The following is a 27,997-nucleotide window of genomic DNA, read 5'->3' as shown; positions in this document are numbered from 1 at the left end:
GGCAGCTCCTCGACAGACCTCCGGCCATGCAGCTGGAGAAATAAACATCTCTCTGAAACATCTATCAAGAATCTGTCCATATATATTTCTTTTCCACGGGCCTCCTTGTTTGATACACGTATCTGTACTGTAACAGCGATTCTCGCGCGTAGCTTAAAAAACTTCTTGCATGCCATGGTAAGAAACTGTAATATCACAAACTGTCTCTTTAATCCAGTTGAAGTACATGGGGGGATGGAGAATTCACGTGTGGCCCGTGAAGATTGTGAGGAGTGCCTATGCCAGGCTATACAGAAGCAGTGAGAGGCTTCTAGAGACTTGTGGTGAAGAAAGCCTTTGTGTTCAGGCCAAAGTAACTCATCCTTAAAAAGATTAATAACCCCATGTGATGGCTCATGTTTTGCAGTGTGAAGGAACTGTGAGATTTTCATGGAAGAGATGTTTTACACCATAGCAGATTGTTTCTTTCCGGGCAGGTCTGCTGTTGGTGGCAGTTTGGGAACCATGTGCAGCTGAAGAAAACCCTTTTTTCCTTAAGCATAAGAAAGACACTTTTCAAGAACTGCAACACTGACTAAAATCCCATGTTCTGTTACCCTTTGTGTGAGTTGGGTAAAAGGAGGAAAGTGCTGGAAAGGGGGGAGGGGGTTTGCTTTAATTTCTTGTTATTTCTCTTTACTTTTAATTCTATTAGTAATAAAACTCTTTCTTTGTACTGCAACTGTTTAAGGTTTGTGCCTGCTTTACTTTCTTCTAATTCTTATCTCACAGAGGGGAAATGAGTAAGTAATGAATATTTTGAACCAAACCACTACACTTAATTGGTGTTTCCGCCCGGTTTACGAACAGAACCCGCTACAGTTCGAAAACAGGATCTTTAGTCAAGATTCCTTCCCTTTATCAATTGTCTTATATCTTCTCATCCTGCTTTGGTAGGTACAATAAGTGTTGAGCAAGCTGTATGCATTGTTTTTAACAAACAGCTTCTTAGAAAATCATTTAACCTCTGCTTCCCCCTCCTCCCCCTGATTCAGGATTTCTAACTAGCCAGTATCTTGGCCAGTTTGTCCTTCAGTCTCTTTTATGTGTTGCTTGCACAGCCCCTGTGAATCGCGCTGAAATCGGGCCAGGAGACAATTCAGAGACAGAGTCAGAGAAGTGGGTATTTGCTTTATTCGGCACCGGGCGTGTGGGGATCGCTCCTCCAAACACACACACTGGTGCTCCCTACAACACAGTATTATGGGTTAAATTATGAATATTCATCACATTCCTTGGGACAGGTGTGGTTATACAAATTATTTCCCGGAAGTCATTAATGTCATTAGTATACGGGCCACCCATGCGCTGTGTGTTCTGGTGGTCGTGCTGAGGAAGGCCTCTCCTCTTCCTCGGGGGTCTTTCTGATGAAGGCCAGTAGTCTTCCTCACAGTGCACTTTTCACCTTTCTCCCTGGGCATGCGTAGTCCTTTGAGGGATGATTCAGCAGTCTCTGAGATGGTCTTTGTCCCTTCTATCTTGACAAGATTAGGGTGAATTCGGCTTCTTAGGTTTTGTAATTAACATCTGCTGTCTGAACTAACATTTGCTGTCTCCCAATAGTTAACTGTGCTTATATGAGTTAGCTATTGACTGCCCCTTCTTCACCTGTATTGAGTTTCTCCCTCCTTCTAGACTCCAGAGTCTTCCCCATCTTTTCTGTAACACATCTTCTCACTTGTCCAGATGGCATCTTCCTGCCTATTCCTTAACAGGGACTCACCCCTACAAAATTCTTGCCCACTGGAGCTCCCTCAGGCATTTTACAGAGACATTCTATGGAAGGTTTATTATCAGGGACCCATGTCAGGCTGCACCCTACACCCCTCCTGTTTTTACCACTTGTTGGGGGTTAGGATTTTTCCTTTTGTTTCTTTCTCTCCTGGAATTTTGTCCCATTTGTTGCTAAGAGACAATAATGACCAGTACTTAAGAGACAAAAGGTGTAGCCAAGGGGGAGGGTGAGGAGTGCAGCTGGCTGCACTATCATAGTTGAGGGGCATTCTCTTGGGAAGGGTAGAGATACCTTGAGATTTTGGGCTGGGGGGAAGGGGCTTGGCGAAGCTCCAGCTCTCTCTCACTCTGATCATTGGAGGAGAGATAGGCTGCAGTCACCGTGTGAAGAATTCACTGCCACCACAGCGGGGTTCCATCTCCTATTGTCTTCTCCTACCATGAGTGAATCTCTGCTTGTAAGTTCGACCATTGGACTGGGAACTTATTAACACCCTACCTCACTGGAAAGGACCCTCACCATCTGACAAAATGCTCACAGCTCACTCAGTTGGCTGGCTCACCGTTCTGTGCTTTAGAAATACTCCGAGTTGCCGGGAGAGGCGGCACGGGTGATCGAGCACCTCAGTGGCTCCGAAATGCAGCAAGTGGTAGCTGTAAAGTTATTGTAAAAGCAGAAGCAAAGAGTAGAAATATAGCCTGTTATAAACGCATATTGTAATATTGGCTTCTCGCAAGTATTAAGGTGAATATTATATAATGTTAGAAATGCTTTTGCTGTGTTTTCTTTCTTTTTAGCAAGAATTTAGCAAGTGTGAGCAAGTAAGATAACTTCCAAGAGAACAGAGGATGAGGCCCAAAGCGGCTAATCACCACTCTGCCCGGGGGGCAAAGACGACCAAAGCTGCTATCAACCCTGACTGTCTGGGGAACTAAGAGGCCCACTAGACTATCAACTCTCACCTAGCAAGCCCAGGCCCAAGGATCAAAAGAAATAAAACCGCAAGGCAGAAGAATATGCATGGTCTAAAATGGTGGAACCAAGGAGTGGCCATGCAGAACAGCTCCTGGAAAAGTTTGAATATGCATAAAGAACAGACAGTAAAAATGGTATAAAAAGGACTATCCTCGAGCATCAGGTGTGCTCGTGGCAGAGCGCCAAGGCACCCAGCCATTACCTCTTTGCTTTATTTTATGTGTCTCTTATTGTCTTTATATTAAACTTTTAAATTCTCACAGGAGAGTGAACCTCATTTTTCACAATTGGGGGCTCGTCCCGGATGTATACCTCATCTCTGAAAAGCGTGAGGGGATTCAGAGCAAGGGTAAGGCGCCCCCTGCCCAGTTTTCAGTGGATCCCTGCTCCGTATCTTCTGGCATGGATGTCATAGGTTAGCAAGCATAGTCCCGGAAGGGATGTCCTTGCTGAGGGGTGCTTACAGTTTCCTCTGGGAACTGATAGAACCTATCAGCTGGCCAGTTTGAATATGGACAATTCTCTCAGCCACTTAAAGTTGTGACCACCTCTGTGATCCACATTTAAGAATAGGCAAACTCCCCCTCCAAGCTCTCTCTCGTTTCCGGTGCTGGGACAGGTGGCTGCGGGCCCCGTGTGGGGGTCAGCGGGCCCGGCCAGGCCCTGCTTGGGCCAGGCCGGGCCAGGCCACGGCCATCCTGGAGCCGATGGACCTGTTCCAGCCGTGGAACCCCCCCCACTGCCTTGCCGTGGGCAGCCAGAGCGGCTCGGCTCTCCCCCCTCTCCACTTCGATAAGAAAAATTCAACATTCCAGCTGCAAAGCTGCAAGGCCGAGGTGAGATTAACCCTTTTAGTGCTGTGAAGAGCTGAAAACCTGAGGGAAGAGAGAGAGGAGATGCTTAAAGCTGAAAGTCTGTTGTGAAGCTATGATATATCAGAGTATCCCGTTGTAATTCCATGAAGATATGGGGGGTGGAGTGTTCAGCTCGTAAGCAAAAGCACCTGCGCTGAGATAGGCAGATGCTGACGCAGCTGTAATTTCATGAGAAGTTTGGACAGGGAGAGATGGACCAGATGAGGACTTTTGCTCCAAACAAGAAAGGAGAAAACCTCAGTCCCTAGAGATGGACCAGATGAGGACTTTTGCTCCAAATGGGAAAGGAGAAAACCTCAGTTCCTAGAGATGCTCCCAGAGATAGTCCTAACAATGAAGATGAGGAAGACCCTTTGCTCTCAGGGAAGGAGAAGGGCCTCTGTTTTTGTTTCTGAATGGCTCAACCTTAAAATTGTACCCCAAAAAACTTCAAGAGTGGACCCTCGAACGTGGGAAAACCAATTGCTATCTGTGTGTGACCTTGAACAAGCTGCAAGTCGGGGGAAGGGACTCACACGCAGGCAGAGAGACTCCTCTTCCTAAATGGACTGAACAATATTTGGAAGTGGGTGGCTGTCTCGTTGTGATACTGTTTTCATAGCATGAGCAAGAAGAGACTTCTCTTTCTAAATGGACTAAACAAGGTTATTATGGAAGTGGTAAACAGACTGAACATCTGAAGGGTTGTCTTTTCACATTGTCAGTGGGAGAAGGGAGGAAGGTGGGGGGAGGAGGAGAGTTCTGAAGGTGGTATAAATTTTTTTATTCCCTTCTTTTAGGTCTGTTAATAAACTTCTTCATATTCTTTCAAGTTTGGTGCCTGCTTTGCATTTCTCCTAATTCTTATCTCACAGAAGATAAACAGTAATGAGTATTTTGGACCAAACCACTACACTAAATTGGTGTTTCCGCCCGGGAACAAACCCAACCCGCGACAGTGGATCAGTGGTAGCAGAGCGACACCCGGAGGACAAGAAAGACACAAAAATAAAGCAAAGGAAGGAGAGCACTCTCAATAAAAACCCCACAGACACTGGAAAAGAAACAGGATTGGTAAGCATTGTCCAAAGAAAAAGGGGTGGTTACGGGAGATGAGTGGGTGTGAATGAGACGTGGACTGGTTACCCCCAGATCTGCGAAGCGAGTGCGGTAATCTCTGAGAGCTGCGGTTCCATCTTTGTTCGCGAGAACAACGGCCAGTGATGAGATGAAGCGAGAGATAAAAAGAATGAAAGAATCTCCCAGGGAAGGGGTTACAAAGTGGGGGCCACCCGCCCCATATGCTTGGTTGTGGAAAACTCCAAGAGCACCCAGGGTCTAATGGTACCCCAAGAGAATTTGGGGTTGGATGCTAGCAATGCTGGGTTGAGGGAAATCCAAGAACACCCAGAATCCTAAGGATTATATAATACCCATGGGTGGATACTAACAAGTGACTTGAAAAAGGTACCTTATTATTCTGCTGTGAGTAAGAATGAGTGAGTGAACAAAAATAAAATAATAAGAGTGAATGTGTGAATGAAATACTGTGTAATTAGAAGTAACTTTGGTTTTTCTGGGGGGGGAGGTGGGCTATAATAAATCATTTTTTGTGCTGTAAGGGTGGGTAGTATTTTACAGCAGTAAAGTTGGTGTTTTAAAGGAGTGAGTTGGTATTTTAAAGGGGGGGTAAATTGATATTTTAGACGAGTAAGTTGGAATAGAGAACTCTTGGAAAAATGGGACAAAAATTTAGTAAATTAAGTTCAAAGGATAAAAGGGTACCAGAGGATATACCCCAAGACAGTCCCCTGGGACTCAAACTAGCAAACTGGGAAACTGATCTTTCTACAAGAGGAAAAGATAAAGTACAAATGATTCAATTCTGCATGAAAGAGTGGGTAAAAAAGGAAATCAGACCTGATGATGTTTACTGGCCAAAATGTGGGTCTGACGAGGCATGGATTTGTCAGGCTTTAAATGTATTTGTGAATTCAAAAGAGCCATCTAACTCTGAGGAGGGAGAATATGCTTCTTGCTGGACAGGAGTTAGAGAACCTCTGGGAACTAAAGTCTTTAAAATATCAGAAACCCCAGAGGAGAAGCAAACAGAAGGGAAAAAAGGGTGGGACCCCTTAGAGGTATTGCCACCGCCACTGGTGCCGAGGGCGGCCCTCTCCCCGGCTCCGGGGTTTCCTCTGCCAGCCATCCCTTTGCCCGCAGCGGGTGCCTTTACCCCGACAGCCGTCCCACCCCAATGGAGCTGGGAGGGGGCCCTGCCCCCGCCCATGCCGGGAATCCCACCCTTCCAATATATCTCGGGGATTCCCGCACCCGCAAATGAATCAAGGGAAACATCAGACGTCCCGACTTCAGCCCTCACTCCTCCTGCCTTGAGAAACCTGGCTTCAGTGCCAGACCCCGCCTCCAACCCTTGCGCTTCGGAATACTTGGCTTCAGCGCCAGACTCTGAATCTGCCTCTCCTCCCCAGGGGAGTTCAGTGCCTTCTTCCCAAATAAACCCTCTTCTTAACGAAGGAGCACCATACCAGAATACAAGAGGTGCCATTAAGGCTCAAAGGCAGCCCAACAATTCCTCCATTGCTAAACAAACAGAGGGAATCCGAGAAATTCATTTGTTACTATTAAGAGAAGTGCCTATGGGAGGAGGTGGAACTGGTTTTGTGAATGCCCCTCTAACCTCTACAGAGGTTAGGAATTTCAAAAAGGAAATTAAAGGATTATTAGAAGACCCCATAGGTACAGCTGAACAGTTGGACCAGTTCCTAGGTCCCAACATTTTCACTTGGGAAGAAATGCAATCAATAATGAAAATAATATTCTCCCAAGAGGAAAGAGAGATGATTAGAATTGCTGGAATAAAAATTTGGGAAAGGGAAAACCAACAGGGCCCATCAGGGGACCAGAAAATGCCCATTACACCTCCTAACTGGAACCAAAATGATGAAGCTGGGAGGGGACATATGAATGATTATTGTAATTTGATAATCAAGAGAATAAAAGAGGGGGCACCCCGAGGACAAAATGTCAGAAAAGCCTTTGAGGGGCATCAAGGAAAGGAGGAAACCCCGACTGAGTGGCTGGAGAGGCTCTGAAAGACAACGAAAAAATACTCTGGGATAGACCTGGAGTCCCTAGCAGGGCAAGCCCTGCTAAGAGTTAACTTTGTCACACATGCCTGGCCAGATATTAGGAAAAATTGGAAAAAATAGAAGACTGGTATAAGAAACCATTACAAGACCTAGTAAGGGAAGCTCAAAAGATATATATGTCCGGAGGGATCTGAAAATATTTCAAGAGACACACACAGAAGAAAAATAGGGAAGTCATGGGCTCTATTTTTTGGGGGATAAATACCATCTGGAGCCTTTGATAACTTTAAAAGTAGGCCCCCAAGAGGAGATATTAGAATTTATAGTTAACACTGATGCAGAAAGGACTTGTGTGACGAATATTCCAAAAGGGTGTGATGTAAGTAATGATATGATGAAAGTAACAGGAGCAAAGGGGGAAGGATTTAAGGTCCCTGTCATTAAAGATGTGGTCATTGAAGGGGAAACAAAAATAGGGATAGGGGATGTTTTATTAGTTCCTGGGGCTGGCAGCAATTTATTGGGAAGGGATTTACAGATCCAGCTGGGGATTGGAGTCGTACCAGAGGAAGGGAAAATGACAGCCAAAGTGTTAAAACTTAGCCAAGAAGATGAGGAAAAGATTAACAGAGAGATTTGGGCTGGGGAAGGGAATAGAGGTGGACTAGATATTGACCCCATAAGGGTCACAATTGAAAGAGAGGAATGTCCCATTCGTGTACGTCAGTACCCCATATCTTTAGAAGGGAGAAAAGGCTTAAAACCAGTAACAGAAGAATTGATAAAGGATGGGACACTGGAACCTTGTAAATCCCCTCATAACACCCCTATTCTCCCAGAAAGAAATGTGATGGAAATTATAGATTAGTGCAAGATTTAAGAGAAGTAAACAAAAGAACACGGGCCTGCTACCCTATGGTTCCTAATCCTTACACTCTTTCAAGCAAAATTCCACCTCAACATCAGTGGTTTAGTGTGGTGGATCTTAAAGATGCCTTTTGAGCTTGCCCACTGGCAGAGGAAAGCCGAAATATTTTTGCCTTTGAATGGGAAGATCCAAACACAGGGAAAAAGAACCAATTGAGGTAGACTAAACTGCCACAGGGGTATTGTGAGGCCCCAAATTTATTTGGGCAAGCCTTGGGAGAAATACTACAAACTTTCCCCACTCCCCCAGGAATACAAATTATCCAATATGTGGATGATCTTCTAATATCGGGAGAAGTTGAAATTGAAGTTAGAGAAGCCACTATGAAACTTCTGAATTTTCTTGGGGAAAAGGGACTAAGAGCATCAAAACGGAAATTACAGTTTGTAGAATCAGAAGTAAAATATCTCGGCCACCTGATAAGCAAAGGTAGCCGAAAACTAAATCCTGACAGAATTGCAGGGATTTTATCCCTCCCTCCTCCCTCTTCAAAGAAAGAGGTCAGGAGGCTGCTAGGGCTATTGGGATATTGCAGACTATGGATTGAAGGATATACACAAGCAGTAAAGTTTTTATATGAAAAATTAACGGGGGGGACAATATACAATGGACCAAAAATGATGATGACAAATTAGAAAAACTGAAGTTGAAACTGGCCTCGGTACCAGCCCTGAGATTACCTTCACTAGAAAAGCCCTTTTATTTATATGTGAATGCAGAGAATGGAGTAGCTCATGGTGTTTTAGTCCAGGAATGGGGAGGGGTGAGAAGACCAATAGCTTATTTATCTAAACTATTGGACCCAGTAAGCCGTGGCTGGCCAGTATGCATTCAAGCCATAGCAGCTACTGCTATTTTGGTGGAGGAGAGCTGTAAGCTCACCTTTGGAAGTAAACTGATTGTATACACACCCCATGCGGTCCGAAATGTGCTAAATCAAAAAGCTGAAAAATGGTTAACAGACTCCAGGATATTAAAATATGAAGCAATTCTGATTGACAATAATGATTTAACTATAGAAACAAGCAAAAGCCTCAATCCGGCCCAATTCCTGTATGGGGAACCAAAAGATGACCTGGCACATGATTGCTTGGAAATTATTCAATACCAAACAAAAGTTCGAGAAGATCTAGAAGAACAAGCCCTCTTAGAAGGGGAAAGAATATATGTGGATGGTTCATCCAGATGCTTGCAAGGAAAAAGAATGTCAGGATATGCCTTAGTCGATGGGATAAATATGCAGACCATCGAAAAAGGAAAACTACCTTCAAATTGGTCGGCGCAATCTTGTGAATTATACGCTCTAAAGAGAGCACTGGAGCATTTAGCACACAAAAAGGGGACCATCTATACTGATTCAAAGTATGCCTTTGGGGTAATACATACCTTTGGAAAGATCTGGGAGGAAAGAGGTTTACTAAATTCAAAGGGGAAGGAACTGGTACATGAAGGCCTGATTTCAGAAGTTTTGGAGGCATTAAAACTGCCTGAAGAAATAGCCGTAGTGCATATCAAAGGACACCTAAAGGGGATGAGCCCAGAAATAAGAGGGAATAATCTGGCAGATCAAGAAGCCAAAGATGCAGCAGAAAATGGGACTAAATGAATTATGTTAATCCTGACCCCAGAAAGGGGAGAATTAGAAATCCCCAAATTTAGTAAAGAAGAAGAGAAAGAATTATTTAAGATAGGGGGAGAACAAGATCAATCTGGAAAATGGAAACTCCCTGATGGGAGACAGTTACTTAATAAGCCACTCACTAAGAGAATATTAGAAGATATGCATCAAAAAACTCATTGGGGTACTCAAGCTTTGTGTGATCATTTTCTGAGAAATTGTGTGTGTATTGGAATCTTTGGGGTAGCAAAACAAATAACTGGGAACTGTATAACTTGCCAAAAAGTGAATAGGAATATAATGAGAAAAACAACATTAGGAGGCCATGAGTTAGCTCTGCGACCATTCCAAAGTATCCAAGTAGATTTTACTGAACTTCCCCAAGTACAGAGATGGAAGTTCCTATTGGTAATAGTGGACCATTTAACTCATTGGGTGGAAGCAGTTCCTGCCACTAGAGCTACAGCTAATATAGTATGCAAAACCCTTCTGGAACAAATTATTCCCAGGTATGGAATGGTTAATAAAATAGACTCAGATAGAGGAACACATTTTTCATCCAAAGTCTTACAACAAATAACTCAAGCCTTGGGAATAAAATGGGAATTACATACCCCCTGGCACCCACAAAGTTCAGGCCAAGTAGAAAGAATGAGCCAGACTTTAAAAAGAAGTTTAACAAAATTAATGATTGAAATTCAAATGTCGTGGGTGAAGTGCTTACCTTTGGCTCTGTTAAGAGTCCGAACACAGCCCAGGTCAGACCTGGGAGTATCTCCTTATGAGATGATGTTCGGATTACCCTTCCTTACCACTCAACATGAAACAGCCACTTATGAAGTAGGGGAAATAAGTGTCAGAAAATATATCACCACAATTGCCAGAACACTTGAAAATTTGCGGCTGAAAGGAATGATCCCTCAAACCACAACTTTGGAGTTCAAAATTCATAATATCCATCCAGGGGAATGGGTACTAATAAAAACATGGAAAGAACAATCTTTGACTCCACAATGGGAGGGTCCTTTTCAGGTACTGCTGACAACCGAGGCCCCAATCCAGACCAGGGAACGAGGGTGGATCCATGCCAACAGAATCAAAGGACCTGTAAAAGAACCTGAAGAGTGGACTTCAATATCCAAACCAGGTGATACCAAATTGACTCTTAAACGGAGACCAGGTGGTAATGAACTGGGACAATCTGAATGATCCAAGGGATGTGCAAAGAATCACGCCTAACTGGGAAGTAAAGCCAAATTTATATCAGTGGTTTCAAGTGCCCCCTGGACAAATTCTGAGACATCTTGGGGAGGAATACTCCCACTTCAAACGGGAGAGTTGGGACTGTATCAAACAGGGGATTCTCATGTTCTGATTCTAGCCTGTGACTTGTATTAAGAAGGGGGAGAATCACAACTTCCATCAGTGCCATACCATATACCCTGTTTGAATCATCCTAATATGGGGCATGCCAGCTGGGTCAAATATAATTGTTTAATCTGTGGGAAAATTGGCATTGTGTGGAAGGTATCTTTCAGCTTTTTGCCGGCTAGGCTAGTGGTTTAATGCCTTAGAAAGCCTCGAGCAGCCTAGAGAGGTAGCACAGGCAATCTAGCACTTTAGTAGCTCTAAAATCGGTACCTGTATCAGCTGCAAAGCAAATACCATCAGCAGAAGCAAAGAGGGAGAAATATAACTCTCTGCTGGCTCAATTTCCCGCAGTTAGAAGCTTTCAAAAGAAATAGACAACAAGAGATGTTCACAGGAAGGTAGCAGAGCCAAGAGAGGGCGGGACCTCCCTCGATCGTCTCTTTTATTCAGAGAAGGGGAAAGGGGAGGACTGGGGGTGGACCCGGGGTGACCGGCCAATCAGACACTGCTAAAGAGTTTGAGTTACATTTGATTTTGGCCGCGCTTAGAACAAAGGAGCTCAGAGCACATGGCAGAAGCATGTGTCTTTGGGAGGGGGAGGGGAAGCTCAGAACAGGCAGCAACAATTCCCTATTTTTTTTTCTTTAAAGCTGGGTTGTAACTCTTAGTAACTTAAAAGTGCATAGAACAGTAACAAAACAACAGTGCAAAATATAATTGGAATCTATCGTCCAAACAACTCGATAGTACCTCAGATGCCTTTAAACTAGTTCCCCAGTCAAAACTCAGGGGTTTAGTCAGGACATCTATGGTATGGAGTATCAGGAAGAAGATTTACAAAATACAGTGCAAAACGTGAGTGCAAAACAGTGCAACTTAACTGAAGGGATTAACATCAAAATCTGCAGTAGGGGGTTTACATGAGGGTGCAAAAGTCCTCATCCTTTTTACGGCGTCTCCTCCAGGAGGCAGTTTTAACCTCCTTAACTTTTGAGGAAGTGACATAAGGTTTTACCCATTTCCCTGGGATCCATCTCAGTCCTTGAGGGGTAGATACACTGGCATACCCACGTCCCCAAGTTACAAGTTTGTATGGTCCTTGGATTTTTTGAGTCTCTGGGACCTGGATCAGGACTTCTGGATTCTCCTTCAGTTTCTGTCTCCTGGTGTTCTGGAAATGACGATAGATGGGAGGGTTTGGATCCTCAAAGGTGCTGTTCAGGAAGTTTACCGTAAACAGTGCTTTGCTGAGTCTGAGGACAGGTGAGTTGAGTTTGGTGGTCCCTGACTGTTGTAGCAGCATTTGCTTGAGGGTTTGATGGGCACGTTCAACAATGCCTTGTCCAGTTGGGGAGTGAGGAATACCTGTAACATGTCAAAATCTCCACTGCTGATGAAAGTTTTTAAACTCCTGAGAGGTGTAGGCAGGTCCATTATCAGTTTTTATCTCCTCAGGTATACCGAGCACAGCAAAAGCTTGGACAAGATGTTTTTCAACGTCCTTAGCTTTTTCACCTGCATGTGCAGAGGCATGCATAGCACCAGAGAAGGTATCAATAGAAACATGAACGTATTTTAATCTCCCAAATTCAGGGAAATGTGTGACGTCCATCTGCCACACTTCACCGCTATTAATGCCTCTGGGATTGACCCCCATGCCCAGTGATGGAAGCTGAAGCTTCTGGCAGTTGGGACATGTTGCCACTATTGCTTTTGCCTATGTGTGTGACAGATGGAACATGCAGATAAGAGCAGGAATATTTTGATGGTACATGGCATGGCTCAATTTTGCTTGTTCAAAAACTTGGGGGAGCTTTGGCAAGTCATCTGATAGAACTATGTCTGCTGGCATAGCCAGAGCATCAGCTCTACGATTACCCTCTGCAATAAATCCTGGCATGTTTGTATGTGATCTCACATGCATGACAAAATAGGGATGCTCTCTGTGGGAAACCAGATAAATTAGCTTTGAGAGCAAATCATAAATTTTCTTGTTTGAGATTTCTTTTAGGAGAGCATGCTCAGCTCTAACAGTTACTCCAGCTACATATACTGAGTCTGTGACCAAATTAAAGGGTTCTTTGAACCTCTCAAATGCTCTAACGACAGCTGCTAGTTCAGCTACTTGTGGTGATCCTTGGATTACCTTGATGTCAGATTCCCACTTTTGTGTCTTTGGGTTTTTCCATGTGACCACGGACTTTTTACTTTTTCCTGAAGAATCGGTAAAAACGGTAATCGCATCGAGGGGTTTTCTACATTGAATCTCTCGAGGGATGAAAGAGAATGCCAGATTAAACATGTCATGTTTTGGGTAATGATTGGAGAATTGGCCTGAGTAACTATCTAATGCAAATTGTAAATTTATATTATTTTGAAGTAGGTGATCTAATGTGTCAGTTGTTACAGGTAAGTAGATGCATGCAAAGTCACATCCTGCCAGGGTGCGGAGCCTTGCTCTACCCTTCATGATAATTTTTGCCATCAGTTCTTGTGGCTGTGTGATGGTTTTGGGAGGTTGGAGTGCAAGGAATACACATTCAGTTATGATGAGGGGGTCCTTCTGCTCTTTGTCCCCCTGAAATATGAGGCCGTGAAAGCGTGGTACCTCCCCTAGAATGACAAGCTTAAAGGGTAGGGAGGGCTGATACCTGTGTGCTTGTCTGGTGGAAATGAGCTCTTGTATCTTTTTGCGAGACTGCCTTGCCTCTTCTGTCAGGGATCTAGGGGATGCTGGACCTCCTTCCCCTTTTAACAGGTTTGCAAGAGGAGCTACATCCTCTGTGGTGAGTCCTAAAAAGGACCTTAGATAGGTCAGTGTCCCACAGATCTGTTGTACTTCCTCTAATGTTTTTGGGTTATTATTAATGGTGACGGGTGTTGGGATGATAGAGGTTTCTGTGATTTTGAGTCCGAGGTATTTCCAAGGGCTTGTTCTCTGCATTTTTTCAGGTTGTAATTCAAAGCCCTTGGCCATTAGGGCCTCAATCACCATGTTAAGTGTCTGCTTGAGATATTGATTATTGGGAGCACACACCAGCACATCATCCATGTAATGTAGGATGATGGCTTTCTCTGCTTTGGCACGGATAGGAGATAGAATTTTGGCAATATACTCTTGGCAGAGAGTTGGGGAATTTTTCATACCTTGGGGAAGCACAAGCCAATGGTAACATTCCATGGGAGTTTCACGATTAAGAGAGGGCACAGAAAATGCAAATCGAGGGGCATCTGCAGGGTGGAGTGGAATATGAAAGAAGCAATCTTTAATGTCAAGAACAGCTAAATGCCAATGTTGTGGGAGCATTGAAGGTGATGGCATACCTGGTTGAAGGGGTCCCATGTCTTCAATAACCTTATTAATTTCTCTAAGATCTTGGAGTAGCCTATATTTGTTCTTTCCTGGTTTTTGTATTACAAAAATGGGTGTGTTCCATGGGCTGTTAGTTGGAACTATATTTCTTTTAGCCAATTGTTCAGCTACTAATGTTTTGAGTGCCTCTAAGTTTTCTTCTTTTAGCGACCACTGGTTAACCCACACTGATTCATCTGTTTTCCAAGTTAATTTCTGTGGATGGCACTCTGCTTCAGTGGCCTGCAAGGTTAAATTTTGATGTCTAGGTGTGATATCAATTTTTGTTCCCCACTGGGACATGGCATCCCTTCCCCACAGGGTGAATTTGGTGTCTAGGACATATGGACGAAGTGTCTCTATTTGTCCTTCAGGACCTTCAATTTTAATGGTGTATTTGGATTGCTTCGCAATTTGGGTACCTCCAATCCCTTGTATGATGCCCTGAGACTGCAATTCCCATTGCGCAGGCCACTTATTAAATGGAATGACAGACACATCAGCACCTGTGTCTATCATTCCCATTATACTGATTTTATGTGATCTGTGACAGAGCTTACATTCTATTAGAGGTTTATCGTTTCCCAAAACCTGAGTCCAACAGATGGCTGGGATCTGAACATCTGTGGGCAGGTATTTGGGCAGTGGAATGGCCTGTGCAATGACTTGACCCTTTGGCATAAAGTACGGTGGATATATACATTGTACAATTAGGTTAGAACACTCGTTCTGATCCACTTTCATGTGTAGGTGTAACCTCTATCCCAGCAGGTGTTTCCCGAGTGTCCCCAATAACAAAAAGGTATGTAAAGTCTGGCATGTGGTCCACAGTCTGGAATGAGATGGGTATCACAGTGTGTTTGTTGTTGTTGAAATGGTGTGCTTTATCACAGGTTACCTTAAACCTGAGTCCGGAAGTCCAAGTTGGTTTGTCTGCAGCCCTATTTATGTCTGAACGCAGAGCTGTTAGGACGGGTTGGGTCGCTAGTTGCCCTGTTGTTTACCTAGGGAAACAGACTTTGGAGAGTTTTTATCAGCAGTTATAATCGTTCTGCAGTTGCAAGCTACATGTCCCTTTTTCTGACAACGATAGCATATAAAGTTACCTCGCGATTGAGTTTCCCCTGTACCCGTAGCATTCTCCACAACTTCCCCAACCACTCCCACTTTTTTCAAAAAGGGAACAGCTGTGTTCAGCTGCACCTACTTTGTACAGACTTCGAGGATGGATTCAACAGTCGGGGGAGGATGCAAAGGGAGAGTGAGGATGACTTGTTTGCAAGCATCATTTGTATTAACTTGGAGAAGTTCGAGTAGGAGTGCTTGTTGGAGGTCAGGATTAGGGACCTGGGAAAAGACAGCTTCGCACAAACAGTTATAAAAGTGAATAATATTTTCATTTGGCAATTGCTTGATGGTGGTATAATGAGAGGTAGGAGTTTGAGATGGTAGTAATGTTAAGGCCTTTTCAGCAGCACGTGTGATTTCAGTAAGAACTGGATGAGGGATAAGCATTGCTTGTTTTTGGGGATTTGCCATATTATTGTCACCAGATAAAAGGTCTAATGTGTTATAATTATTCTCAAAGTCCAGGTAATTATCTGGAGTTTGCCACAAAATTTTCAATAAATCAGATAAAATTATTTTCCATTGCTTTTTCCACATCATAAAATCACCAGGTGTGAGAAGACTTTGCATCAATGTAATTAAATCATGAGGTACAAGTAAGTGAGTTGCAAAAGTAGCACTTAAAAGGCTCTTAAAATTATTACTCTGCATTCCAAACTCCTTAATTGCCTTGCACAAATCCTTAATATTAGCATAAGGAAAGGGTTTCCAGTCAGGGTTAGCTCCATTGCTAATACGAGAGAGTGTAGTAGTAGCAGCAGGGGTTACTTCCTGGTAGCCCTGGGTTCCCGGATTTAGAGAGGTAGTCACAGGATTGTGGGAAATTGGGGCAGGACAATGGGAAGCAGGGGTGGGGAGTGGAGGCGGGGACACGGCTGGAGGAGGGGAGGGGTTGGGGGCGGGGTTGGGGGCGGGGTCAGGTTGTAACACAGGAGTGGGAGGGGATGGGGACAAGAAAGGATTTGTGGGGTGGGGGAGAAAGGGATTGTGGGAGGTGTAGTTTGGAGAGGAAGGAACATTGCGTCCGCCATTACTGGAGACAAACAAACTCAGAGAAAAGGGGTTGCGGGGAGGGGGTTTTCCTGGGCTGCGTGCACCTGGCAATGGCTGTCCCTGGGAACAAAGAGATCAGGGGAGAAGGGGTTTTACGCGTGCTTGAAACATGAGGGCTAGAAATTGGGGAAAAGGGAGTGGAGAAGAGGGGTTGGAAAGGTCCTGGGATGGGCTCCGGGATTCCCGTCCAAGGCAGGGTGCTGAGGAAACACGGGTGAGCCAGGAGGACAATAGCTCTCCTGTGCTAAAAAGCAGTCTTCTCTAGCTGTGTTTTCCAGCGTAGGGGAAGACGGGTCCGGGACACAGGGGTTGGAAGAGGGTATAAGGGAATTAACAGGGGGCTTTTGCAGAGGCTTTTCATGTACTGCTTTTTTCTCTGGCAAAGTGTAACTTAGGAGAGGAAAGAATTTTGAAACTGTCTCCTGTACACCTAAGAGAGGAGAGTTTTCTCCCCGCCTTATTCCAAAATTCAGGAGATCTTATGTCCTCGGAGGTCAGATCAGGAAAGTACTGAAAAAGCCATTGTACAAAAGATTGAACTAGATTTTTAGGGTATTTATGCCCAGTACAAGAAAGGTAGCTTTGAACTTGGTAGTATATTTCTCTATGGTGTGCAGAAACATCAGATCCCACTATGAAAGCAACACCACAAACCTCAACCCCTAATCGCAAAAAGGACGGGGGGGGGGGGGGGGGGGCGCAAAAAAAGAGAAAGATTGCACTGGCACCAGCTTAAGACAGGAGCCCCTAAACCAGCAGGGAAATACTCACCAGAATTCTGGATTTACCACACGAAAGCAGGTCTGGAGAAAAAAAACATGCGAGAAGGGTCTTCTGCTTACCAGCCGTTCCCTTGCCACGTGGTGTGGGGGAGGGTACAGGCTGAGGCTCTGGGTGCACTGTTACACAAAAAGAACAGCTCGGTACACAGAGCTGGCACAGCAGGAGGTGCAGAGCTAATTCCAGCAGACACGCAGCTGCTGGGACACTCTAAAAGTCTCTCAGAACTGGGGTTCAGAGATAGCACATTGTGCGCCAAATGTGGAAGGTATCTTTCAGCTTTTTACCGGTTAGGCTAGTGGTTTAATGCCTTAGAAAGCCTCGAGCAGCCTAGAGAGGTAGCACGGGCAATCTAGCACTTTAGTAGCTCTAAAATCGGTACCTGTATCAGCTGCAAAGCAAATACCATCAGCAGAAGCAAAGAGGGAGAAATATAACTCTCTGCTGGCTCAATTTCCCGCAGTTAGAAGCTTTCAAAAGAAACAGACAACAAGAGATGTTCACAGGAAGGTAGCAGAGCCAAGAGAGGGCGGGACCTCCCTCGATCGTCTCTTTTATTCAGAGAAGGGGAAAGGGGAGGACTGGGGGTGGACCCGGGGTGACCGGCCAATCAGACACTGCTAAAGAGTTTGAGTTACATTTGGTTTTGCCCGCGCTTGGAACAAAGGAGCTCAGAGCACATGGCAGAAGCGTCTTTGGGAGGGGGAGGGGAAGCTCAGAACAGGCAGCAACAGCATTGTAGTTCACACCATTGACGCCCTAGTTGTAAGGAGTGTCAAGCACAAAATCGATCGTCTATCCAGGCAGAATTACAAGCAACAGAAATAATAACATTGCTCTGCAGATGGGAATTACTAGTGTCTGTTGAATGGGAAATACCTGAGGTACAATGGGATACTACAGTTAAAAGGTGCCAGAAGAGATTTGCTTGGAAACTATAAAAAGGGATGTGACAAGGAAATACAGGGCAAGACTGGGTCGGCCACTGTACTCGCCACCAAAAAGATCCAATACACCTGCTATGAGTTGCAACCCCATAGGCAAGGGAGGTGGGAGTATAAGCCATGCCGGACCTCTGTTATTCCTTCTTTTGTCACTTATCCTGGTCCCTTTCGGGACACCGGCAAGACCATGTTACAAATGCTATCGAAAGCTTTACATGGAAAGACACCGGGGCTTCTTTCTTATTACTCATACCCATATCAACAGTCACTGTTATGACTCATCCAAATTAGGTATTTGCATGCATAAAGGGGAAAAATATTGGATCACAGAAAATTTAGGAACAAGTGGAAACAGATTGAGAAGCAATTGTCCAAAAGGAGAAAAATGGATTTGCTTCACAGCTGCCACCAGGGAACAGTCCAAGATTTGGTAAAAGAACAAGTGGTAAGTAAAAATACAAAGCCAGCACAGCAACCTCGCCCTATACTCACCTCACGTCAGGACCTGTATGCAAAGCTTAAACAACAGTTAAAAGAGGAAAAAACCCCAAGGTTGGGAAAGAACCTCTTTGTGGAACTGGGGAGAGGATGGGTAAGGAACTTAACATAACCAACTGTTGGGTCTGTGGAGGAGTGTCTAGGTTTGAAAGACAGGTGTCTGCTAAGGAAGGAAGAAGCCTCCCTTGGAATGGCAGATGCAACCCCCTTTCCCTCCAAGTTATTATAATTTTGAAATCAAGGGGCTTTTAGGCAAAGATGTGGGAAATAGGAATAACAGTTCTTTACTATTATATATATAACCAGTCAAACAAACAACAATAACTATGACAGTAACAGCAAACAATCACAAACCCAGTGCCAGCCTTCTCAGCTGTCAGGCCCTTTCCCCTCGGGTGCAGTTCCGCTCGCAGCCGGCAGGGGCGCTGGCGGCTCCCGGTGAGCAGGGCAGGTGCGATGGTTCCCCCATGGCTGCAGGGGGCGCTCCGGACCGAGCTCGGGGAGCACACGGCACCGGTGGCCTGGGGTCCCGGGAAGGGATGAGACAAGGAAACTTCACAAACCCCCTGGGCAGCCGATCCCAGTGTCTGGCCAGACCCTCAGGAACAGCAGGCTGGAATGGTAGGGACGAGCACAAATCCCGAGTGGCAGACGCGATGTATCCAAACGGGGAACCCCCCAGAGGTCTGGGCAGGCAGGGTGAGCACGGCTACAACGTAGCGAAGGCTCGAAACAGCGGCAGGGCAGGGCAGCCACAGCCCGGCTCCCAGCAGGGCCAGGAAGGCGGGCTTGGGATCCCGGGGCTTCTCCAGCAAAAGGAAAAGCGGCCGAAGAAAGCAGCTTCCCTCTCTGTCCGAACGCCGAGACCGACTGCCCACACACCCAGGTGAAACAAAAAGAGCAGCCAGCTCTTTTGTGTAAGCATCCAGCTATTTGTTCCCCTAGAAACATGTATGGGGGAAAATTCCTTTAACAGGAAAAAAACCAAAAAACCAGGAGAGCTCCTAAAACCCCAACAAGGAGCTTTAATGACAGAAGAATGGCCATGGAAGGGTAGCAGCATAGGCCCGGTAGAACTCCTTAAATAGAACCGGAAAAATATAAGAGGGGGGAACCGACCTGAAGAATGGGTTTTAAGTTCAACAGTGATAGGGGAAGAATGCCTCTGGCGAACTGGGAAAAATTTTCTTAATGAAGTAGGAAATACTCCCTGTAAAAGGTATAAAGTAAGTAATAAAACTTCAACGTGGTGGGTCCCAGAAAAACCAACTTGGTATTAGACTCAGAAAAAAGGAAAGGATGGTGTACATGATAGTGAAATCGGACTCTTTCAATGTAATGACACAAGGAAAAATCCTTATTTTGCAATCCCAGAAATATCCAAATTTTAGGAAAATATAAATCAACAGGAAGACGATTATTGAAAAGCCCCAGATGGCTTATTTTGTATATGTGGGAAAAGGGCATACCCGAGCCTCCCTTCACATTGGAAAGGGAGTTGTACACTAGGAATCATTCAACCAGGCTTTTTCCTTTTACCAGAACCAGAGAGAGATCAATTAGGAATACCCGTCTATGAGGACTTCAAAAGAAATAAAAGAGATTTGATTGGAGGATTTCAAAAATGGAAAGATGAGGAATGGCCCCCTGAACGAATATTAGAAACATATGGGCCAGCTACCTGGGCACAAGATGGAAGTTGGGGATATCGAACCCCAATTTACATGCTGAATCGTATCATCAGACTCCAAGCTCTTGTAGAAATCATAACCAATGAAACAGCCGGGGCTATGAAATTAATAGTCAGCCAGCAACGCCAAACCAGAGCTGCAATATATCAAAATAGGCTGGCTTTAGACTATTTATTGGCTGAAGAAGGGGGTGTGTGCGGGAAGTTTAATACATTGGGTTGTTGTTTAAACATCGATGACAATGGGGATGCTGTTCTAGATATCGCCAACAATATCAGAAAAATAGCCCATGTACCGGTCCAAAAATGGGAATCAATGATGACTGCTAACTGGTGGGATGGCATATTGGGGAAAGAATGGTGGAAGAAGCTAGGTTTCTTCTTCTTATGTGCCTCAGCTGCTCTAATATTTCTCCCTTGCTTGATCCCCTGTTTTATTCGTCTAATCACCAGCGTAGTTCAAGGCATGCAAGTTGTGGCAATGCCTACGGACCCAAAGTTGGCTATGTCTGGAACGGCACAAAAAATTATGGTATTAAAAAACCTAAATGATATAAAAGACCCTCTTGAAGAAGCCAAATTAATCTGTGAAAAGAACGAACGGACATTTGAAGCCAAGAAGAAAAGAATTATTGCTCAAGCCAAATGATTTATAAAATAGAAAAAGGGGGGATTGTTATAAACTCATATCGTAATATTGGCTTCTCGCAAGTGTTAAGGTGAATATTATATAATGTTAGAAATGCTTTTGCTGCGTTTTCTTTCTTTTTAGCAAGAATTTAGCAAGTGTGAGCGAGTAAGATAACTTCCAAGCAAACAGAGGATGAGGCCCAAGAGCGACTAATCAACACTGCCAGGAGAACAAAGGGGCCCAAAGCGGCTAATCACCACTCTGCCCGGGGGGCAAAGACGCCCAAAGCTGCTATCAACCCTGACTGTCTGGGGAACTAAGAGGCCCACTCAACTATCAACTCTCACCTAGCAAGCCCAGGCTCAAGGGTCAAAAGAAATAAAACCGCAAGGCAGAAGAATATGCATGCTCTAAAAAGGCGGAACCAAGGAGTGGCCATGCAGAACAGCTCCTGGAAAAGTTTGAATATGCATGAAGAACAGACAGTAGAAATGGTATAAAAAAAGGACTATCCCCAGGCATCAGGTGTGCTCTTGGCAGAGTGCCAAGGCACCCGGCCATTATCTCTATTCTTTATTTTATGTGTCTCTTATTGTCTTTTTATTAAACTTTTAAATTCTCACAGGAGAGTGAACCTCGTTTTTCACATAGCCCAAACTCTGTGCCTGTATTCCTGTTTTCTTTATTCCTCCTGTCCTGAGAGAGACGGGAGAGACTGTTCACAGAAGGGAGGCAGGAGCTAGATGGGGCGGAGCCCGCTGCAATGCCGACTTTATTCGGGGGAAGGGAAAGGGGAGAGCTAGGGGTGGACCTGGTGTAACCAACCAATCGGACTCTGTTTCGGGGGAGTCCGTGCTACATTCAAGTTTTACCCGCGCTCAGAACAAAGGGGATTCAGAGCACATGGCAGGGACAAGTCTGGACATGCCTGGGCAGTCCCGGGGCCAGGTGAGCAGCAACAACCATCTACTCGCGTGCCTTAGAGGAAAACCCAGGACCCCGAGCCCCCTCCCCCCTCCAAGGGAGCCTCTCCCGCCTGCGTTCGGGAGCCTGACTGCCTCTGCCCAGCCCTGCCGTTTCTCTGCCACTGCTCCGGGTTTTTTGCTACACTGTAACCCTGCACTCCCTGCTGGCCGGGACACCCCATGGCTCCTGCTACAGCTGCGGAGTTTCTGATACATTTTGTTTGCCACTCTGGGATCTGCTCGTCCCTGCCGTTCCAGCAACAACTCATTTTGCTATCCGGAGGGACACTGGGACCGACTGCCCGCCGTGAGTTTGTAAAGGAAGCCCCTTTTCTCTCTCTTTCACCAGCTGCGCCCACCATTACCCACGTGAAGAAGCGACTGAGCTGGCGCCACAGTACCCCCTGCAGCCGCAGGGGAATCATTGCACCTGCCCTGCCCACTGGGGGCCAATATCGCCCCTGCGGGCTGTGACCGTAACTACATCAAAGGGGAAAGTGCTTGACAGCCAAGAGAAGGCTGTTATTGGGTTTCTGGTTTTGTTTGTTGTTGCTGCCATTGTTGTTGTTTGTCTTGTTATCCATATACATACTGGTAAAGAACTGTTATTCCTTTTCCCATATCTTTGCCTGAAAGCCCCTTAATTTCAAGGTTATAATAATTTGGAGGGAAAGAGGTCACATTTTCCATTCCAAGGGATGTTCCTGCCTTGTTGAGGAGGATGAAAGTTTGGTAAGAAAGTTTCACAGATATGTAGGCTTGGCAGAAAGATCTCTGAATGTAGAAACTGAGGATGAGATAGAAATGAAAGCAAGTTTTGGTATAGAATAAAAGATGTTTTGCTGAAACACTGATCGCTGAGTAACTGAGAAGGCAAAGGTTGGAGATGAGTTGGAAGGAGATTTTTATTAATAGGACAAAGGTATGTGACTACAAACAAAGACATGTTTTTCACCAAGTAAATGAGTCCCAAGAAGAGCATAAGTAAATAGAAAACATCTTTACCAAAAAGAGAGATATGGCAGGCAAACAAGAAATGTTGGTGTAGGAAGAAGAAAAGAGGTTTGAGAATTTTCCACTGTAAGCTTAAATTTTAACTTACTTACTCTTGTGATTGGATAATAATGACTGTAATATGGTGATGGTAGTAGCTATGATAGGCTATAGGCAAATGTAAAGCTATTGTGTATGGTGCTTATTGGTTGTCATGTATTAAGATACTCTGCAAAGAAAAGTATATAATGCTTTGTAACTTGAACAGAAAGCAGCTTCAGGTATGCCTACAGCTGCAGCTGACAGCTGTAGGGCTGGCTCTGGATACCCACTCCCTGAAATGCTGTAACTTCGCCTATGCAATAAACAGCTTTCAAGAGAGCCGCCTGAAGTCCAGACATCCTTCGTGAACCTTTCTCCTATACTGTCTTCCTTGGCAAACACCTGTCTTTCAAACCTAGACACCACTGGAGGGATGGGATAAACTTGGTATGAAGGGAATGAGCTCCATGATCCCTTGAGCACCCAGCTTTCCCTGGACCAGGATTCTTGCTTAGATAAAGTGGCTTTCTAGTTGTTGTGGTCAGCATGACATCTCTGCACACTGAAATGTGACTTTACTTGCAATGTAACTGAAAACAACTATTAGCCAGCTACGCATAGAAAAATATATAATCCAGTACCTCCTCTGTCTGCCTTACTGTTAGGCAAGGAGTTTTTTAATGAAAGGGTATGTGTGTGATTAAATTGTAAACAACTAAGAGCATGATGAGAAACAATTTCTTCTAAGTATAGTATTATGCCTCACTAATTTTCATTTTATAGCATCGGCAGATGTGTCATGTATGAAGATAAAACATTGTGCTTTTAGTGTCTCAGAATATTTGAAACACACATAATAGCTATCATAATTTGAAAAATATTTGCAGGAAACGTGCTTTTATTTAGTAATGTCTACCTGTATTTTGAGAGTGTTTTGCCTATTTCTTTTGAGACAATTTATAACAATTAGCAACTTTATAAAAAGTATCATCATCATCTTCCAAGAAGTTAATAAAGAAATAAGCATTTATATTCTGCAGATGTGGAAACTAAGGCACATAAAAGTTTAAAAAATCAGTCAAAGTCTAATGAAGAATTTCTGGCAGAACTGTGTCTTGGTTTGAAAGACAGGTGTCTGCCAAGGAAGATGGGAACCTCCCTTGGAATGGAGAATATGACCCCACTCCCTTTGAATTAATATAACTTTGAAATTAAGGGGCTTTCAGGCAAAGATATAGGAAAAGGAATAACAGTTCTCTACTAGTATGTATAACAAGGCAAACAAACAGCAACAATGGCAGCAACAACAAACAAAACCAGAAAACCAAGTGACAGCCTTCTCGGCTGCATGCACTTTCCCCTTTGGTGTAGTTATGGTCACAGCCAGCAGGGGCACTGGCAGGCTCCCAGTGGGCAGGGCAGGTGCAATGATTCCCCTGCGGCTGCAGGGGGCGCTGTGGCGCAAGCTTGGAGACCACGTGGTTAATGACGGCTTGACCGAGACAGGAAGGGATGGGAAAGGGGCTTGCTTTGCAAACCCCCCAGGGGCAGCCGATTCTGGTGCCCCAGTAAGACTCTTGGAAGGAGCAAGCTGGAATGGCAGGAATGAGCAAAATCCCGGGGTGGTAGACGAGATGTATCAAAAACTCCATAGCTGTAACTGGAACCATGGGATGTCTCCGCAGGCAGGAGGTGCGGGGGCTATAGTGTAGCGAAAAACCTGGAGCAGTGCCGAAGAAACAGTGGTGAAGAAGGGGCAGTCAATAGCTAACTCATGTAAGCACAGTTAACTATTGGGAGATAGCAAATGTTAGTTCAGACAGCAGATGTTAATTACAAAACCTAAGAAGCCGAATTCACCCTAATCTTGTCAATATAGAAGGGACAAAGACCATCTCAGAGACTGCTGAATCATCCCTCAAAGGACTACGCATGCCCAGGGAGAAAGGTGAAAAGTGCACTGTGAGGAAGACTACTGGCCTTCATCAGAAAGACCCCCGAGGAAGAGGAGAGGCCTTCCTCAGCACGACCACCAGAACACACAGCGCATGGGTGGCCCGTATGCTAATGACATTAATGACTTCCGAGAAATAATTTGTATAACCACGCCTGTCCCAAGGAATGTGATGAATATTCATAATTTAACCCATAATACTGTGTTGTAGGGAGCACCAGTGTGTGTGTTTGGAGGAGCGATCCCCACACACCCGGCTCACTGAATAAAGCAAATACCCACTTCTCTGTCTCTGAAGTGTCTCCTGGCCCGATTTCGGCGCGATTCAGTGGGGGGCTGGGCAGTGGCAGCCTGACTCCAGAACATGGCAGAGAGAGAGAGACTCCCTGGGAAGGGAAAGGGGCTCGGGGAAGCTGGGGTTTCCCCTGAGGCACCCGAACAGATGGTGAAGGGTCCCCTGTTTGGTGAGATAGGGTGTTAATAAGGTCCCAGTGCAATGGCCACTCTTATGAGCAGAGCTCCACTCACAGTAGAAGGCAGCAGAAGACAGAACCCCACAGTGGTGACAAATTCTCCCCACAGCGACGGCCGCCTCTCTTCCCTCCGAATGCTGAGAGAGCAAGATGCAGCAAGGAGCTGCCCCCAACCCCTTCCCCCAGCCCAATTCTTGCAGTATCTCCACCCCTCCATGAGAAACACGCCCCCCCCCCCCCCCCCCCCCCCCCCCCCCCCTTCCCAGGGCAACTTCTTTTGTCTCTCTTAAGTACCCGGTCGTTATTGTATCTTAACAACATATGGGACAAAATTCCATGAGAGAAAGAAAAAAAAGGAAGAATCTTAAACCCCAACAAAGTGAAATCAAAACAAGGCAATGAAGGCAATGCTGATTTGAAGCTATTGCATCATCTTTGTAGACTGAAGTTTGTATTTCAGGGAATGCAAATTCTGAGTTATTTTCCACTTATTTGCGGAGAGGTGGTCTGTTGGTTTTGCATGGCCTGGTTTTTTGGGGGGGAGGGGGGGCCCACAGAAGTGGCTTCTGTGAGAAGCTGCTAGAAGCTTCCACCATGTCTGGCATAGCCAATCCCTGATGACTCTGAAGATGGACATGCCTCTGGCCAAAGCTGAGCCAATTAAAAATGATGGTAATGCCTCTGTGATAACATATTTAAGAAGAAAATCAAAACAAAGTGGGGGGCAGTTTTAATTCAAGCTAGAGAAGAGGAGGAGGTGAGAACATGTGAGGGAAGCTGTTGAGGTGGCTGAGCCAGCAACTGTGATGGCCGAGGGGTCAAAGAACTCTGAAGCAGCAGAGTTGTTGGGCCTACTCCGAAGTTTAAGAGCATCCCCTCACTTAGAGTGAGAAAGGAAAAGCCTCTCCCATCAGGCTTTGTGGTGCTATGCAGATTGGGTCTGTCTGGTTGGCTCGCTGCCCACTCCACCACTCCCTTTGAATCGCACTGAAATCGGGCCAGGAGACACTTCAGAGACAGAGTCAGAGAAGTGGGTATTTGCTTTATTCGGCGCGCCGGGTGTGTGGGGATCACTCCTCCAAACACACACACCGGTGCTCCCTACAACACAGTATTATGGGTTAAATTATGAATATTCATCACATTCCTTGGGACGGGCGTGGTTATACAAATTATTTCTCGGAAATTAATATCATTAGCATACGGGTCACGCATGCACTGTGTGTTCTGGTGGTCTCTCCTCTTCCTCGGGGGTCTTTCTGATGAAGGCCAGTAGTCTTCCTCACAGTGCACTTTTCACCTTTCTCCCTGGGCATGCGTAGTCCTTTGAGGGATGATTCAGCAGTCTCTGAGATGGTCTTTGTCCCTTCTATATTGACAAGATTAGGGTGAATTCGGCTTCTTAGGTTTTGTAATTAACATCTGCTGTCTGAACTAACATTTGTTGTCTCCCAATAGTTAACTTGTGCTTACATGAGTTAGTTATTGACTGCCCTTTCCTCAATCCCCCCTTTTCTTTGGTTATTTGTAATTCTTTACAAATCTCGCATGTCTTTAAAGTAAGTACCCTTCTCTATCTTATTTCTAAGTTTGTGCTTGTGTCATTGGGCATAAGCATCGCGATTCCAAGTACATAGTATCATACAACAGTAACTACTAATACAAACACTAAGTAATAATGCAATAACAGAAATAGCTATTACAAACAATTGTTTAAGCCAGGATAAGTTGGGTAACCATGATGTAAGTTTGTCCCATACCTCTTTAAACATTCAAGAAGTGTCATCTAAGGTGATGTGATGCAATGTTCACTTTGGATAAATAATTTTAACAGTTTTCTGGATATGACTATGAGACCCTTTATGCTAGCCCACCTGTCTGTGCCCATTTGTCCCTTGTCTTCCTGTATCTAATTTAAATCATCAGTGTCATATGGTGGGGGTTTTTCACCCATAAGGATGCTAGAAGAGATTAGAGCTAGGGCTTGGATCTGAACCCCACTGGCCACTGCCTTTGCTGTTTTGTCTGACATAGCATTTCCCAGTTCAGGGATGGTGCTGCCCTGGGAGTGTCCTTTACAATGCATTATAGCCACTTTTGAAGGTTTTACCACTGCTTCCAGTAACTGTATGATTTCAGTAGCATGCTTGATTTCTTTCTTCTGTGAGGTTAATTGTAAGGACTCTGGTGGGCTCGGTCGGGAGATCTCTATAAGCAGATCTTGGGACACACGGTTTATTGCAAAGGGCGTGGGTATAGGGGCACTGCTTAGAGCTGCAGCTGGCAGCTCTGAGCAGGCCCAAGAGAGCAAGAGAGTAAGCGAGTAAGTAAGGAGAGAGAGAGAGAGTGTAAGAGTGTGCGAAGAGTAAGAGAGGAGTGGAATGGAATGGAATGCTGAAGTCCTGGTTACAATACAATAAATCATCTTCTGTACTGAATATTCTAATTGTCACTAACCAATCTAATACAAGATACAAATCCTATAGCATTTACATACAGCCTATAAGAGTTCTTATATTACCATAGAGTGTTACATCTTAACTTCTAAAAACTACTCTTTGGACCCCTTCTGCTGAGCTAGTAGGGTCTGCTCTGACCCTTGGACCTGTCTGCAAGCGGAGGGTATTGTTCAATCAAGAGGGGATTACCTTCAGTTGGCCATACCATTGTTTTCCAGTTGTTCAGTAACTAAGATTTGGTATTTCAAAAGTGGCTTTCATTTCGATGTCGCCTGTAGTTTTCATATTCCCAAAATCTTTTGTCAGGCAATCATATTTATAAGGCTTTCCTGTTTCATCTTCCCCAACAGTTAATAAACCCCTTTCTTTCCAGATAGCCCCGTGAGCGTGTACCACCCCAAA

At 44.9% G+C, this 27,997-nt stretch overlaps 1 long non-coding RNA gene across 1 annotated transcript; it reads left to right on the top strand.

Annotated features, from left to right (window-relative positions):
* Positions 1-4,463: 4,463 nt before the first annotated feature.
* Positions 4,464-19,177, top strand: LOC116437382. Its single transcript, XR_004237269.1, has 4 exons — positions 4,464-4,561; positions 7,560-7,563; positions 13,871-13,876; positions 19,168-19,177. It is a non-coding gene; the product is annotated as an uncharacterized LOC116437382 (long non-coding RNA).
* The last annotated feature ends 8,820 nt before the right edge of the window (positions 19,178-27,997 follow it).

Source organism: Corvus moneduloides, chromosome W, assembly GCF_009650955.1.
Source record: "Corvus moneduloides isolate bCorMon1 chromosome W, bCorMon1.pri, whole genome shotgun sequence".
Classification (NCBI taxonomy): Eukaryota; Metazoa; Chordata; class Aves; order Passeriformes; family Corvidae; genus Corvus; species Corvus moneduloides.
Note: the sequence above shows the minus strand (reverse complement) of the source record. Positions and strands in the feature narration are given on the sequence as shown.